We start from the raw sequence: 16282 nt of genomic DNA, 5'->3' as shown, positions 1-16282 counted from the left end.
AAATTTCTAAACTCTTCGTAATGTAATGTTGTCCATTGTGAATCTGTAATGGTATAGGCCCTGGTGGGCATTCACTCGTTAATCCGTTAATAGCCTATTAACGAAGTTAAGACTATGCTCAACGGATTAATTTTTAAGTTACCTAACTTTAAAAAAAATATGTGTACTTTAGTCCGTTACATTGGCTGTTTGTTGAAATGTTGTCATTTTGTTTTTTGTTCGGCGAGTCGAATGGTGAACGATATATGTGAAGTAGCGGCGCTGAGGATTACTTGCTCTGCTCAGTGCCAGTGGATACGAGAATGATAACCTCACTTTTCATGACCATTTGTTTGAGTTTTTCGTTTGTGTTGGTTGGTGGTGTGAAATTGATCAAATTGACGTTCACATCAATTGCATTTACATCATGGACACTACTACTTGTCCTGAAAGTACCTTTTATGGAAAACAAACAAAACAGATTGATTTGCACCTTAACTAATCTGGAGTAATATTTTTTATATTATCTTTTGAATATTTTTTCACTACACTTAGAAAAATCGATTGGCTGGCTATGAAATCACACTGCTAGTCTCCTCATAGAAAAAATTGCTTGGGAATAACTGTTCACTGTGTAGATCCTGTTACAAGAGTGAGAATGCATACCGTGTTAGCTTGCATGAGAAAAAAGGTGTTTATTCATATGATGTATTTGTACAGACGATGAATAAAATTCATTATTAATTCCACATTGAAAAAAGTTACGAGGTAAGTGAGTTGGTAAGAAATCTTTCACTAAGTATTATGTGCCTTGAAATATCTTCCACCTAAAATTCAACATTTAATTTTTAGGACAACAACGGGCAATGGTAGCAACTTTGTGAAGGCGTTTGTGCAATTTGGCACAGAGGCTGATATATTGCCAGACATGCCATCAACATCCCATGATGTAAACTCCGATACTGATGATGATGTTGCTACCCTTTTAACTGAATCTGACCTTGAACAAGAGTTAGAGTTCATTTCATTATAAAATGTGCTTGCCACATCTTATGCTAGCAACACCAATGAATACGACATTACGGAAAACCGTGATTTTCTACTTCACATGATATTTGCTGCTCACACATTCAAGTTAATAGCAAGCAAAGATGATGATGCTGCTCAAAAACATCTGCTTTTAAAACTCAATACAGAGATTCCATGGCAAAAGCTCGTAGTACAGTGGCAAGTGGCAATATCGAATCTGAATTGGGAAGGAAACTGCTTCTGCCAAACACAACAAGTTGGAACACCAACGATGATGCTCTTGTAGTCCTCGACACAATTTAAAAAGAAACTGATCTTCATAGAGTTATGACTTAGATGAACTTACAAGCTTTCGGTGATCAATATGTGGTTATAATGAAGTAGTTTGTGAAGGTTAATGTCTATATATTATATTTGATATACCTAATCATTATCTACTTAATGTAAGTAATGAAACATTGCATTTTTATTTAGCTAATTCAATTATTTACTTTACCTACTCTAAAGTACACAAAATCCAATTATTAATTTCTGTTATCTTTTCCTTAGTATTTTATGCTTTAATAAAACATAAATTAATATATAAAATAAGAACCAATTTTCGTAGAAAATATTCAGGATTATCTCGAAAAACCGTATTTCATGTGTGCAAAAATAACTATAGCCACGAGTAGTAAAAAGTTACAAAATATTTATTGTAATATTTAAAACTATTTCTTGGCCACTGGTTTCCAAAAGAATCTTTAGTAAAAGTACATACTTTTTTTTGTGTGTGCATGATATTTTTTTGTGTGGCCATTCCCCCCCCCCCCTGAGAATTATGTTCGAACTGAACCAACACTTGGTTGCGCAACGCTGCATATCATTATGAATCCATCACAGACTCGCTTCATAAACTCGCAAAGAAAATTGAAGTTGCTGTGACCAATCTTTTCCGATGGCGATCCAGCAAAACTGGGTCACGCTGTCCAAGCCTGGTCCGCAGGTTTACTTCCGTCGAATAGTTTTCACGTCTCAAAACACTCCATCTTCTGGCTGTTGTTGGTCCAAGAACAGAGCGAGCAGGGGCGATGACTGAACTTTGGATTCGCGTTTGGGAGGAAAGTGCTTCAAAGCCCACTCTGTCTTCCTCCATTTCCCACGGCTTCCCGAAACCACTTCTGACGAAAACTGGAATGGTTTCTAACATCACAAAAAAAAAAAATGTGTTTTTTCTACTTTTACAAAATATCTCTTTGGAAACCAATTTCCAAGAAATAGTTTGTAACACTACAAGAAACATATCGTAGCTCTCTCTATACAACACATGGCTATGGTTATTTTTGCATATATGAAATACGTTTTTTGATATAATGCTGAGAATTTCTTACGAAAATTAGCGCATATATTTTTTTTAAATTTTAATTAATGTATCATTCAAGCATATCTTTATCCAAACCATACAAAATATAATCTAATATTCAACAATTTGACTTAATTTTGGTTTTTTAAATGCTTATTATATGCGCAGTTAATACTGGAAACTGATTCAGGGGAAAGGTTCACAAATAACTTTAACTATGGAGGTACTGGGACAACACAAAGCATAAATGCTCGGGTAAGAATCCGAACCCAGTATTCTCAGGAACACTATTTTGTATTGATACATTTGTTTACATGTAAATGTAGAAATTTATAAATATATGCAATTATACATGAATATTTCTGTTCCATTTACCAAATATTCTAAAGTGCAGGGCCAGTCTTGTCCAATCCAAAATCCATGTTTTGGGAAGTGACCTGCCACACTAAAAAGGAATGCCTAATAAATATAAATAAAATATCAGCAACTTTTTGGCTTCTGGTTTAATGCTGCAGCGTTCCTGACGTTTCGGCATGCCTTGTCGCAGCCCATCTTCAAGGACGATTCACAGCTGAATGCCTGGTGTTCTGAAACTAGAGCTGTATTCGAATACATAGGGATGCGTCCATAGCACACACATACTTACATCCCTTTTGAATATGCAGCCACAATGTAGAGGACGCATTTCTATAGGATGGATAGTATCCGAATACTTTTACTGCTAGCACCATCTGTCGATAGTTGGTCGTACTAATGTGTGCGTAGCCATTTTGAGTCGTGATATCTACGAAAATTCAGCAAAATGAAAATAACAACGACCAATTAAAAAATAAATAAATTAGTGTGAATGTTATAAATGTCAGATATAAAAAAATTCGTTATGAATCTCGAAATATTAAAAATACTTTTAATGAGAATTAAATTCCTGTTAAGCTTAAGTTCGCTTTTTCGGTTATTTTTATTCAAACCAAATAAAATAAGATTCGGAAGACAATGGATATGGTGACGCATCAGTGGACGCGAGTGACGCAACCTTATAAATGTCGAGTCAGTGGACGCATGTAGGGTTACCTATGCATCCCTTGTGAGAATTCGGAAGCAAATCAAATATGTTCGTGCCCACTACGGGCTACAGGTGTAACATATCCAAAAAACTAATTACTTATTTAGGTGACTTAGAACAGCGGCCTTAGTGCATTCTCGAGGGTCCTGTGATATGCACGGTTGAAAGAATAATGAGCCCTAAAACACGCTGCGGAACAGAAACGCATCATTTGACATCAGCCTTATCCCTGTGCAAACAGTCTAAGGTAGTAAAACTGAATCCGAACCTGTGTAAGTCACGTACTCAAAATACTCGAAATTAAAAATCTCTTAATGTCCTCGCTGCTGACGAGATGCTGAAAGGCTAAAAGTTTGGTTATTTAGAACGAGGAAACATTTTAGCGTTTCAATTAAAATAATTTTTTCAGAGTTTACTGCTGCGTGAAATTTTAAGTGCTAACAAAGCTCGACTAGCTGCGAGTTTTACTAACTTAATCCTCAGGGGAGACACCCCGCTGTTGGCGATAGCACGCAGGCCATAAAACCCTCAAGACTGTTTAACTCTTGTATAGTAACTGTTATGGAGTTATTTTCCCAACGCTCGAAGCTTCCCTTCCATCGAGCGCGTCTTTCCCATCTAAAGAAGCCAAGACTTCCAGGCCATTAATCTAGGCGATTGCAAGAGTTTCTTCGCCGCTCGTCTGGTTTAGCTGCGTCGTCACGTCTATACCGTGGCGGTGATCCGAGGAGATGAGGCGAGCGCTGCTTCTTCACGACTGCAGTAAACCCCCTGGACCCGAGTTGCGCTGAAGACGCACGTCTTCATTCGTGTTTATGACTCTCGCTCAAGGCGTGGTCTCGCACGCCATGTTGGTTTTTTTTTTTGGAGTTGCTTAGCTTCTGGGTTGATGCCACGTCCGAGGTGAAGATATCACCGACGTCGCGCAGTCGCCATCACCGATGTAGCAGTTGCCAGTCGAGGTTATTGCAAAGTCATCCTGCCGTTCAAGGGGAGTGTTTCCTGATTGGCTGCAGTTGTGGGCCAATCGGCTCCTTCCTTCCTTCCTTCCTTCCTTCCGGTTGGCCGGCTGGCTCGGCCAACAGGAGCTGGGATTCTGTGATTGGCTGGGTGTGCTGGCCAATCACTGGCCTCCCAGCCAACCAGAAACGAAGAAGCCTGTGATTGGTCAGCACCCCCCAGTCAATCACAGAAACCCAGCTCCTGTTGGTCCAGCCAGCCGGCCAACCACGAAGAAAGGAAGGAAGGACCCGATTGGCCCACAACTGCTGGCTGCGGGTGCTGACCAATCACTTTGCTTCTTCGTTTCTGGTTGGCTGAGAGGCCAGTGATTTGCCAGCACACCCCAGTCAATTGCAGAAGCCCAGCTCCGATTGGCAGGGGCAACCAGAAAGAAACAAAGGCCGTGATTGGCCCACAGAGAGAAACACTCCCCTCTCTGGCGAGAGTATTAAAAGGCAGGAGAATTTGAAATAATCTCGGGGGAAGCCTGCTACCCTGATGATGGCAACTGCAACGTCGACCGAAACATGAGTGATATCTTCACTTTCCACGCGGTTACAACTCAGGAGGAAAGCAACTCTATACAATGGCCGCGAAAGCCCGCAATCTTTATTTTCATTTTTTTTACATATTTTTTTTAAAGGACTAACCTAGGTAATGAGCACAAATTGCGTTTTCAACTACATTTATACAACTGATCTAAAAACATATATATATTTAAATAAATAACATACGTTTAACTTTTACACGAGTCATACACAAGATAAAAATAACACTATTCTTTAGGCCTACTCCATTGACTAGAAATTCGCTAATATGTACCATTCGAGAGTTTATTTCAAAATAAATAATTTTACAGCGATACATAAATTTTTGACATATATACACTGGAAATTATGACACAAAAATACTTAAAAATTAATAGACCATGTTTTTTTTTTAGTATTGCTAAAAATTACCATGACCTGTGTGGTGAAGTGGTTACCATTTTGTGTCGTTGTTGTATCTATAAACACTACTTACAATGTTAAATACAAGTATTTTACGAAGTGCTGCGTTATTAAAAAATTTAGCATATTTATTCACCGCCGTACTACATAAGCAAAATTGTTCTTAATATCTGTGATAAAACCTGTTTGAATTTTTATAAAATTATTATTTAAAAAATATATATCACGAGAAACAAACACTTTCCAATAAAATAACCTCTAAAATACAAAAAGTCGTTTTTAAAAGACGTGGGGCTCAGATGTATTTTAGAGGCTATTTTTACACTTTCGATAGTTCACAATATTCCTTAATGTAGATACACAGATGCGTATTAAATTCGTAAGAATCATCACTTTTAGAACTAGTATACACATCAGTACAAATATGTCGCGTTTACAGAAATGCTCTTCCTACAGGTAAAAAAATAAAAGATTAGAGAAAACATCGAAGTTGAATTATATTACAGTGACGGTTGACGATCCTGTAGCTCCACAAACGGAGTGCAATCTGAAACCAAAGAACCAAACATTACCATTAATGCATTTACAATCTTTTACACGGAAACTGAATAAACTAAAAACTTACATCAATATTTTCAATTGTCGTTTATTTCCCAAACTTATTCTATTCAGATCAACCGTTTAAAGGTAAGATTTAAAAGAATGAAAAATCAAATACGTGTCAATAAGATTAAAAAATACTAAACTTTGACAGTTTGATACTTTGACACGGCAACAAGAAAATCTTTCAAGAATATACACATTCAAGAAATTGATATTCTGTATGTATTTATTTTCCTGAGTATTTTCCTGTATTTATATTCCTGAGATGTGGAGGATTATAAAAATTAAAATATGTTTTAATTAATTATGCACACAATAAAAGTGACCCAACTTTAATCTGTGTTGTTATAATCTCAGTTTTACTGGCGTAAGCTATGCGATTGAACTGAAACAGGTAGAGAAGATTACACAGTTGACGGTTATGATGGATTCACAAACCCAACTTAGCATACGTAAGTACGTAGCCATGTAATTTGGTAAACGCGTAACCATATAACAAATAGGAGATTAGAGAATTTCCATAAATAATATATATATATTTTTCAAAATAAGTTCAATCAATGGAAAGCTATAGTGTTTTCTGCAATTAAAATACTAGGAAAATTTTTCACACGAAAATGAATATTAAGGTATTGAGGTATTTTATAGCCATTCTTATTCTTAGAATGCATTTAACCGCTCTTTCTAATGCACTATTTCTGGTCTTAGCGCTGTCCTTATTTCGATGTGCTCTATTGCCAGATGCACACCATAGAGCGTAAATGTTTCGGACACAACTTTTTAATAGAATGAATATTTTTAAAACGTATCTGAAAAATGGTATTTTTAAAGTAAAATTTAGAATGAGGAGTGTGGAAATACATTTTTCTGTTATATTTCATCAAGATCGTCATTACATAATTTTAATTTTTAATTCTAAGGATTCGTAATTGAAAGACGCTATATTGTTTCAAACCTTTTTCTTAACAATTTAATTAAAATAATTTTATTACTATAGCACATACTTTCATTTAATGCCCTGTTATTAATAATGACTGATTGCTATAAAAAGTTTCTCTGGTGTTTAGTATTGAATTAGAGTTTGTGTCAGTATGACTACAGCTGTAATAATAGACTACTGTCAGTAGAAACTATTTTAAGAACTTAGAAAATCAAGAAATATATAAAAAATATTAAAACGTATTATGATTAACGATGGTTTACAAAACAAAACTTTAAGTAATAACAATTCTGGTAGCATCATCTCACTACAGCCATCACCATTTACTCTGTACTGCAAACTAAGCGTGAGACAAACTATAAAAAGTTATTCATTATAAAATATTTAAAGAATAACTGTCACATTTACGAATATATACACTTAAAAATATTAGGTAACATAAAATCACTACGTATGTAGCCCTTTATCCCCCCATCCAGGAAGAAGATCTCGGTTTGGGATTGCAGGGGTTGGGATCAAATATATGGGGTCAAAAGAGGTCATTGCATCAATGGACTTCTTATGGAAAATCGGCGAAGCAGCTGGGAATCAAGTGCAGAAGTGGCCAAAACTAGCCAGAATCTTCCAGATTATTCCAGAATGTTACAGAATGACCTAGAATTTTCAAAAAGTTCTAGAATATTCTTGAATGTCGCAGGTTGTTCTAGAAGGTTCCAGAATCTTCGAGAATGTTGGAGAGCATTGGTAAAAGTTTCAGAAATTTTCTGGAATGTCATAGCAGATTCCAGGATGTTCAATTAGGGTTCCATAATGTTATAGAATGTTGGAGAATGTAAAATGTTACAAAATGTTTTTTTATCATTTTCCAGGATATTCTAGAAGGTTCCAGAATGTTCAATCATGTTCTAGAATGTTGTATAATGCTGTAAAATGTTCAAGAATGTTCTAGCATGTTGGATAATTGTGTAAAATGTTCGAGAATATTCCAGGATATTCTAGAAGTTTCTAAATTGTTCAAGAATTTTGGATTATGTTGTAAAATATTCCAGGATGTTCGGGGAATATTCTAGAATGTCCCAGGCTGTTCTGGACCTTCAAAAGGGACTCAAGGTTCCTGTTTTGATAGGAGTTGGGTGGCTTCGCCCGAGCGAAGCGAGGGTAACTACACGGATGTAAAACCAAGCAATGCCTGGTACGTTTAGGTCCGGTGAGGGAGGAGGGGGGTTGTTTGGGTGAGGGAGAAGGGGAGGTATTCTGCCCCGGACGAAGTAAAGCCCGCGCGGCGGCAGGGTGTCCACAATTAGTACTTTCGTACTAGATCTAGTATTTTATAAGCTTTTTAGTGGTCTAGTACATTTACGCTCAGATCTAGTACTTTTTTCTTTAATATAATAATATTACAGTAACTCAAATATGTTTTATTATTAAGTATAATTGTTTTTTAAAAAAAAACTATGGAATGTATGTGTGTGATAATTAAGTTCGAGCATTGAAATGTCATGATAACTTCCTAAATTGTTAAAACCATAACAAATTATAATTTAGTACATTTTTTTTTCAAATCTAGTACTTTTTTTCTCGCCTAAGTTGTTACGAAATATATTTTTTTTTTTTCCTTTGTGGACACCCTGCGCGGCGGTCGCCGACTCACAGTTGCGTGCTGGAGCCGGTCGCGCCCGCGCCTGCCCCGCGCGCTGTTCGCCTTGCGGCCGCCTGGCTGGAGGGTCGCTGGCGCCGCGGCTGTAGGGGGGCAACAAACACCCTCTCAGTCCCTTCCCTCCACACTCCATTCACACATGCACACATTCACGCCGAGGCCCGGCTCACGATTAAAAAAAAAAAAAAAAAAAAAAAATTGGTTGTCTGTAAAGTCGGTTTACGGACGATAGTTTTAACGTGACAACGTAGTAACAAAACATTGATGAAACTATTGCATACTTTTATGAATAAAAATGAATCATTTTTTTTTTGAATTATCACTATTTTGTATGGACACAAAGAAGAAATGAAATGAAATCTACAATTTAATCGATAAATTTACTTTTATTTGCACTCATTAATTCAAATATGTTTATTACTTTAACGAAGAGATTATTTTAACTATAACTGTTATACATGTTTGATATTTAACTTCTTCCAATCTTTGTTATTCTGTTAAGGATAGGACGATGATAGGAAAAGAAGGAAACGAATGGGAGTGTTTCAAGTTTAATGTGCCTCGAAAAAGTCAAATCGATGGTTGTTCCAATCGAGTGGAAGAGAGATAGATGCTGCGCAAGCGTACAATGAGCGTAACGGGACACAGCGTAACGGGAAAATGTGCGTAACGGGACATTTTTTCGTGCGTGCAGCCGGCGTTCATCGATTTATTAGACGTTGTCACGTCAAAAACCAGCACACGGCAGATCGCGCGCACTCGTGTCTGCGAAGTCGGTTCACAATATCGAAATCTTTCTGTTCGTTTCGACCAATGAAATTTCGCGATGTATCCGACATCTGTTGGCAATATTAGTAACTATATTTAACTACCAAATGATTTACCCTGCAACCTCTGACCAGCAAATTATTGAGTACAGTTTTCGAACATGTAAATAATTATTAAGTTAATTTCTTTAGTGAATCATAATTTTAAATATTAATTCATTTTTAAAGCAGGAATCACACCTGAGCATTACAATACCTCGAAAATTTCTTGCCTCAATTAGATGGATAAATACATATAAGCCAAAATGGCTTCCTACTCTACTTTCATTGGTTGTTGTGCCATGCGTCCGTATCAGAAATAAAATATATTCATTTCCCTTCTATGCGCATGTCTCCCATAAACACGACCGTCCTATGCCTTATTGTGAACCAGTAGGTTGGAAAAAATGGCGGAAATTATTGTGCGCACGACCTACTGTTACTGTTTTTTTTTAAATTGTGCACCTAGCTTAAGAGGCCACTCCAGTGTTTCGGGGGCACTACGCAACCCGCGTTAACTTCATAAGATTCAATACTATTTTCATTTTGCTTATAACTAATTAACTAATATAGATTTCGAAATGATACTTGCTTTATATGTATGACAACGATGCTCTTATCAAAGCCCCTTTCTTAAAAAACGTGCATAAATTATGGTTTTATACTAATCTTTACTAATATGCATAGGTGTATTGTCTAGGTTTGAACCATAATTTATGCACGTTTTTGAAGAAAGGGGCTTTGATATGAGCATCGTTGTCTTACATATCAAGCAAGCATCATTTCGAAATCTATATTAGTTAATAATTTATAAGCAAAATGAAAATAACATTGAATCTTATGAGGTTAACGCGGGTTGCGTAGTGCCCCTGAAACACTGGAGTGGCCTCTTAAGTCTTTAGGGAAATTTAACAAACAAAAGCAATCTTGTGTGTAAGTGCTACTGTCTCTTCAAGCTGTATGCGGTATCTTAACTATAATAAATATGTCATGACACAGAGAAAACAAAATTAAAATATATATATGAACAGTTTTAAATGCTTAATTTTTTAAAGAGAAAAATTTTTAAAGGGAAAATGAGTTTACGTTTATTCAAAAATGTATAAAATTTAAATTACCATTAAAAGAAAATATTCATAGATAAATTGCCACATGAAAGAAAACCCCTTTATATTATAGAAATCCCATCATCAGTTAAATTATGCAACCAAAGATTGATGCATTTGTGTTTGAAAATTATTTTTGGTTTTTATGTTTCCATGGAATCGCAACAATTTTTTAAAGCAAACGTTTTAAATATCGCTAGGAATGTTTATTTTCAAGTAGAGGAGTAGGTTAATATAACTGTGTTCTATTTATACGTGAAGAATAATAATTGTAAGATGAATAATTTAACTGATTTTTGGTCTTCCATATTTAAGAAGTTTAAAAGATTCTTTGCATGGATACTTTTTAATTTTTTTTTGAGAATTCACGTATAATAAGTTTTTATTGTGATAAGTGATTTGATTAATAAAATATGAATGTTTTTTTCTTTTCAAAAATATATCATCATGAAAACTCATAAAAACCGTGTGCGTGGAGTCCTGGCCTTACAGAAGTGAAACTTCTGGTTTATTCGGTATGGATAGAGATAAATTTTTTTACATTTTCAGTCACATTATTCAAATAAAAATAATGATACTTGTAAAGTTGATTGCACTAATCAATAACTCTTTTCCACACCAATAATTAATTGTAGATACTTTAAATGAAATAAAAGACATATGGGGGCATAAATCGTTAGCCGTTACGAAAACTGAGGAGTAGACAAACACAAGCAGCGTTACGAGAATTCAGTAGCATCACTGCTGCGTCATTTATGCCTCTCCCCTGCCGTCTCCCCTCCTGGCCGTTACAACTAGCATATAGCATGCTACGCTTGTCCCCCATTCGACCGCATGTGCATGCGTTGGAGTGGCGTCGCCGCTGACGCACTCTCCTCCTCTACCGGTTCCCCCACCACGTACCTAACTCTTCCCCTCATGCGACCGGAATTTTCGTAACGCTAGAAAATTGTAGCCCCCTCAGCAAAAACTTTTGACTTCAAAAATAGCATAACATTTTTAATTATAACGTAATTATGCATCTTAAAACCTAACCACTAAAACATTTTAAAGACTGTTTCCTAAAACGTCTTTAAAGGACCCTTCAGTCTAAAGGTTACTTTAAAAGTGCTTCTTAAATGATATCAGGATTTTTTGTTGTCCTTGTCTTTTCCTTCAGCACCGGATTGGAATGTACATGGGACACCGTATTTTCTCTGTACGTTTATAAGAAATAATTATCTTCTATTCATACGACGCGGGAAAATACTTCATACAGAATAATGTAATCTAACAAGCCTTTTATTCAGCCTGAGAATAATTGGAGTATCAGATACGCAATTTCATGAAAAAAAAAACATTAAAAGAAATATATATTTTTTTTATCACGGATAAAAATTTATTTTCGAATGAAATCGACATTGAGCTTTTGTCTGTCGTAACACGATTCCTTATAATAACCGCCTGTAATAATATTTCAATAAAACGAAGTCACTCAAATGGAATGCATTGAGAGCTCAAAATTAAAAATTTTGAAGTCATGTCTCGCTGAATAACGGATATGTATGAAAGTTTTTAATGAGAACGAGATTGAAAAAAAAAGGGGTGGAGACAAAAAGGTTGTAGCACAAAAATACTCACCCGAAATCAAACACCGCACACACACACATACACACAGTCACATGAAAACGTAATTAAATATCTGCAGATACCATTGAACATAATAAAATTATATTTCCCTTTCTATTGCATTAAGGTTATATTAAATAAATATCTCATAACCACATCCAAACCTTTTGTTGTAAAAAGAGAATCTGAAATGTCTCTGGTTCAATGAGTGCCCTGTAATTATTTTGTCAATCGAGAACCCTTATTATATAAATAGAATTTCATAATTATCTCGATGTAAATATTTCATTATTAAATTGAATTTTTTGTCTTTACCTACTGTATTATTAACTTTATTGAATAACTAAACACTTCAATATTGTCATTTTTAGATGCAAAATTCATGTGAAAATCAAAAGGTATTTAGTAGATTAAAAAATGTATCTTGAAAACTCCTCTTTTTTTAAAATCTTATTGGTTACTTTTATAGCGAGAAACCATGTTAATCTCTGCTGGTTTAAAGTTATTCAAAAAATGGATGTAAGTAGTTGAGGGATATTTTTACCATCATAATATTAATAATCGAAATCAACATAAAAACAACATCCAATTCTCTTTCCAACTGAAAATGAAATATATTTTTGGTTATAATGAAGTTTGATGGCAATTCCTGGATTATTTGTCGTCATAGTGTTTCTTTGACCATCTTTAATTCATTATGGAATTTATTAGATCAAATAAAATTCTGGCATTATCCCTTATAGAGCTATGGTTTGATTCAGTGAGACTTCAAATATATAACAGACCTCCATTTGTGTATACCGCCATGGTTCTAAAGTCCATTTCTTGTTTATTTATTAATGCTTTAGGTTACCTAACGGCGTGGTAAAAAGTACACTTGTAACCTAATCGTATCATTTGTAAAAAACGAACGAAATTTAAAGTTACAGCAGTCGTTCAATGAATCCGCAAATCCGTCAAATGAATATTTATATGCCTCTATTTATAGACCAAGGGTAGCCTTAAGGTCACAGGGATGGAAACGACAACCACAATCCGAACAGCTCCGAAGCTTACCGAAGTAAAAGGTTAAGGTTAGTACTGTCCGTGTAGTATACAGTAGTGGCACATTCAGTTTGTCTCTGACATGTCCAGTTATCAGCCAGGCACGATCACTTATCAACGATATCAACGACAAGGCACGACCAGTTGTTGGCTAGACACATCAAGTTTGTTGGCAAGGTACCTACGTCTAATCGGTCCTAGCCGATTACTTTAGAGGGTAAATTAGGCCATCGTAACTAAAATGAAACGTTAGTTTAAATAAGCGTTATTTAAAATACTCTACGATCGTAAAATAGATAAATCCTTGCATTATCGCGTTTTTAGTTTGGTTATCTTTGACAAGATTAGCCGTATTTGAAAAATAATTCCTTGTCGTAAATCTGGTTCAAAGCCTTGGCTCAGTATTTTTTTTTCCAAGTTTTTTCCTTCGCTTTTATCGAAACCGTTTCATTATATCGTTGAACCTTTCGCTCTGCAAATCAAATGGTTCTATGGTTGACGTAGCTGCTCCGGCAGCGAATTCTAGCGGTGGTTGCGGAAACTACGTGTGATTCGCTTCAAGAAATGTAGCTGAAACAACAATGTTCGTATATTTTTCAGGCTCGGTATTATTTTGAAGGGTTCCGCATTGAATTTCGTGTCCGATTTTCGTATTATACGTTTATTTGGAACACGAGAACACATAAATTTGCTCGTTGTCGAGGTTAGATGTTGCGCATCACTGGCGACTACTGAAAGACTCGTTTACATTTTTTTCCAAGCATATTTTTTTGGTTTTAAATGAAAACCTCCTGAACAACTTTTTATTTTGAGATACGAGGCTAAGCATCTTCGGGTATTATGTTTTTAAAGGGCTCAGTGTAAATTTTCAGCAATACGGTTAATGAAAACAAAGTATACTCAATTTAAAAACCCTTAACGAATTTTTGACGAAATTCAAATTATACCCAGCCCACATATATTTTAAAATGTGTCTATGTTATAAAAATGAACTGAGCCTTAACAAAGATTTTATGAACTAAACACAGATCGATATTTAACTTAAAAAAACTGTAATTTTATTAAATTTATTCAATGAAATATACTACCTACACTAAAACAACAGGCTATAACCAAGCAATAATATCATTCGAAGTAAGTGTAATTTTCTTAAAGCACAATAATTGTATACGGTATTAAATTCAAACTTGTATAAACAAAAAAATAAAACCTTTTTATGCTTATAAACTTAACATAACTTAATATAGTCGAAAACGCCGCATGCACATATGTCTTACCCGGGTTTCCAGCATAGAACCGAATGTGGTCGGATATTTTTTTTTATTTAGCTACGTACATAGAACGCCGAGTTAAAGGGTTGAATATATATATATATATATATATACACATATATATATATATACATATAGAAGGTGTTGCAAGCTGCTGGTAGTATTTTACAACCGTCGACGAATTTCGCAGCTTGGCCGCCATTTTTTTTACCCGACTGCCAATTCGCGAAGCGTTGACGCGCGTTCCGCGGCAGCTGACGCCACCGCACAAGCAGACGTGATGAGAGAGAGAGAGAGAGAGAGAGAGAGAACGAGTAAGTGGTGGGGGAAACACCGAGAGTGGAAAGAAGGGGTTTGCTTTACGAAGAGAACAGCGCGCGACATGTCCAGGAAATGAATATGCCAGATTTTAGCCTGTCTTTTATTTTATTTTTTTTTTCTCTTCCGGTTTTCGCCCGACGCTCGAACGAGCCTGGGTTCGCTTCGTGCTCAAATTTCGGTAGCTACTCACAGAGCGGGGTTTAGAGGGAGGGGGGGGGGGGGCGGAGGATCAGAGGGTTGAAAACGGGAACGCGAGGTACTTGTCGGCTGAAGAGGAGGGGTATGCTAATACCCTCCCCTGCTTCCGGGAGGAATAGTCGACTAGGAACGACGAGCCAAAAGGGGAGGACAGAAAGAACACCATGTAACCGATCCCAAGAAAAAACTACCGGAGACTACATACGAATGAAGCTAGTGCGCTGGTCGCTAGAGCTATCTCCTCTTGGCAGAAAAAAAAAGCGAATCCATAATTACGCTGATTTTGACTGTTAATACATAACCTACATTAGCAAGAAAGGCTGCCTGTTGCAGTCGTTAACAAGAAAGGACTTCATATACTTTTTTTTTACTTAGTTTTTCGTTTCATGGACCGAAGACACCGAAAACTTTGTCGACTTAAAAAGGTAAACAGGTATATGTAAATTTTTATGAACACAATAAATGCCGTAATATTGCACAATTTACTTCCCCACAAATACATCAAATAGAGCCTAGGGATGGAAAACATCGGGCCAATGGTGTAGAAATGGAATTGGGTGTTCTGAAAAAAACGGACAATATTTTCACGGAATTAATCCCACCAAATGCCTTATACCGAGAACTAAGATGTATACATATAAATATATATTTTGACGTGACGTCTTATAAATCGATGAACGCCGGCTGCACGCACGAAAAATCGTGACTCATTGTCACGTTCCGCCTGAGGCAAGCGTGCAAGAACCGGCCAAACCACCGTGCGAGAAAATCTATAATATCAAACAGGTTAAGACGGGCTTTTTAAAAGCAGCAAATTAAATAGGTTGATTTATTTGTCTAATTTCGTAATTTCGAACTAACAATTTACAGACATTGATTTGATTTCAATTTATATATATAGGCCTACCTAACTAATTGTTCGTGATTATATTTAAACAAATTATTTAAATTAAATTTGCAAAAACTGTAAATAATACTTGAAAATTAAAAAGTATGCAATTTTTCATCAATGTTTTCTTATGACGTTATCACGTAAAATTATCGTCCGTAAACCGACTTTACAGACAAACCCCCCCCCCCCCCTTTTTTTAAAACAAATCATGCCATTGTACGTGAACACATTTTAAAAATGAGCCAAATGAATTAAGCAAACAATACTGGAAAATACTCAAAACAGCAACTGTATTAGCAATGATCTAGTCTACACATCATTCGGAAATTCCCACGACGCAATGGCAACAGGAACACTTTCGATCTGAAAATCTATCGCGCTGACGCCGGAGACGTGGTAAGTGAACGTGGTTGGTTGTAAAGTTATTATATTAGCGTTGCGCCGGTCATTCTGTTGCGTCTCCGGCATGAC

At 35.9% G+C, this 16282-nt stretch overlaps 1 protein-coding gene across 1 annotated transcript in view; it reads right to left on the bottom strand.

The window, feature by feature from the left end:
* Positions 1-8574: 8574 nt before the first annotated feature.
* Positions 8575-16282, bottom strand: part of LOC134534184 (neuropeptide F receptor-like) — a 358451-nt gene continuing 350743 nt past the window's right edge. The window contains exon 4 of the mRNA XM_063372336.1: positions 8575-8648. The gene's annotated coding sequence lies outside the window, so the exon portion shown is untranslated. The remainder of the gene's footprint in view (positions 8649-16282) is intronic.

Source organism: Bacillus rossius, chromosome 7 (assembly GCF_032445375.1).
Source record: "Bacillus rossius redtenbacheri isolate Brsri chromosome 7, Brsri_v3, whole genome shotgun sequence".
Classification (NCBI taxonomy): Eukaryota; Metazoa; Arthropoda; class Insecta; order Phasmatodea; family Bacillidae; genus Bacillus; species Bacillus rossius.
Note: the sequence above shows the minus strand (reverse complement) of the source record. Positions and strands in the feature narration are given on the sequence as shown.